Here is a 668-nt window from a genome sequence, read left to right as displayed (position 1 = left end):
CCTTCCCAGTCTCTTATCACATCCCTCCACTTTATTTTCCTTGGAACACGAATCACTATCTGAAAGAATGTTTATTTATTCATTTGCTTATTGTTACCACCTCACTGCAGTTTAGCTTCGTAAAGGGAGGCCGTTTGTCTGTCTGGCTTACTGCTGTAACTCCAGCCCCTACAAATGTGCCCGTCTCACAGCCAAGCATTGAATAATATATATTGAGAGAATGACAATGAATGCCACTGTTTTCACTTCTGTGAATTCAGCTATAAAAAATCAGCAACTGGTATTTTTTGTTTGTTTTAACGTTGAGTCCGGGCACTCAAAGGAAAGAAAGTGAAAGTAGGCGTTAAGAAAGTTCTTGTCTTTCCTTCAGTCCACCCTACATCTCGTGTATGGGAGGTGTCCAGGACTCCAGGACCTGAGGCTTTCGTTTCTCTGAATTGTCTTCTTTTCTAAATGCAATGTTGGATCCTTAACCTTATGTCTTATCGTACTTTTCAATAAAGGCTTATTCCTGGGTTTTATTTCTGAAATCGCTCTTTCCGCCAGCCTTCAGCCTGTAAACACCTACAGAAGAACTCCAACTCTTCTGCGCAGGCGTCCAGCAGCGGATTCCACGGCGCCTAGAGCTTTAATGTGCGCATGAGCAATCAGAAGCAGAGAGGCGGGAA

Source organism: Dasypus novemcinctus, chromosome 9, assembly GCF_030445035.2.
Source record: "Dasypus novemcinctus isolate mDasNov1 chromosome 9, mDasNov1.1.hap2, whole genome shotgun sequence".
Taxonomy (NCBI): Eukaryota; Metazoa; Chordata; class Mammalia; order Cingulata; family Dasypodidae; genus Dasypus; species Dasypus novemcinctus.
The sequence above is the reverse complement of the archived record's forward strand: the minus strand, read 5'-3'. Positions refer to the sequence as shown.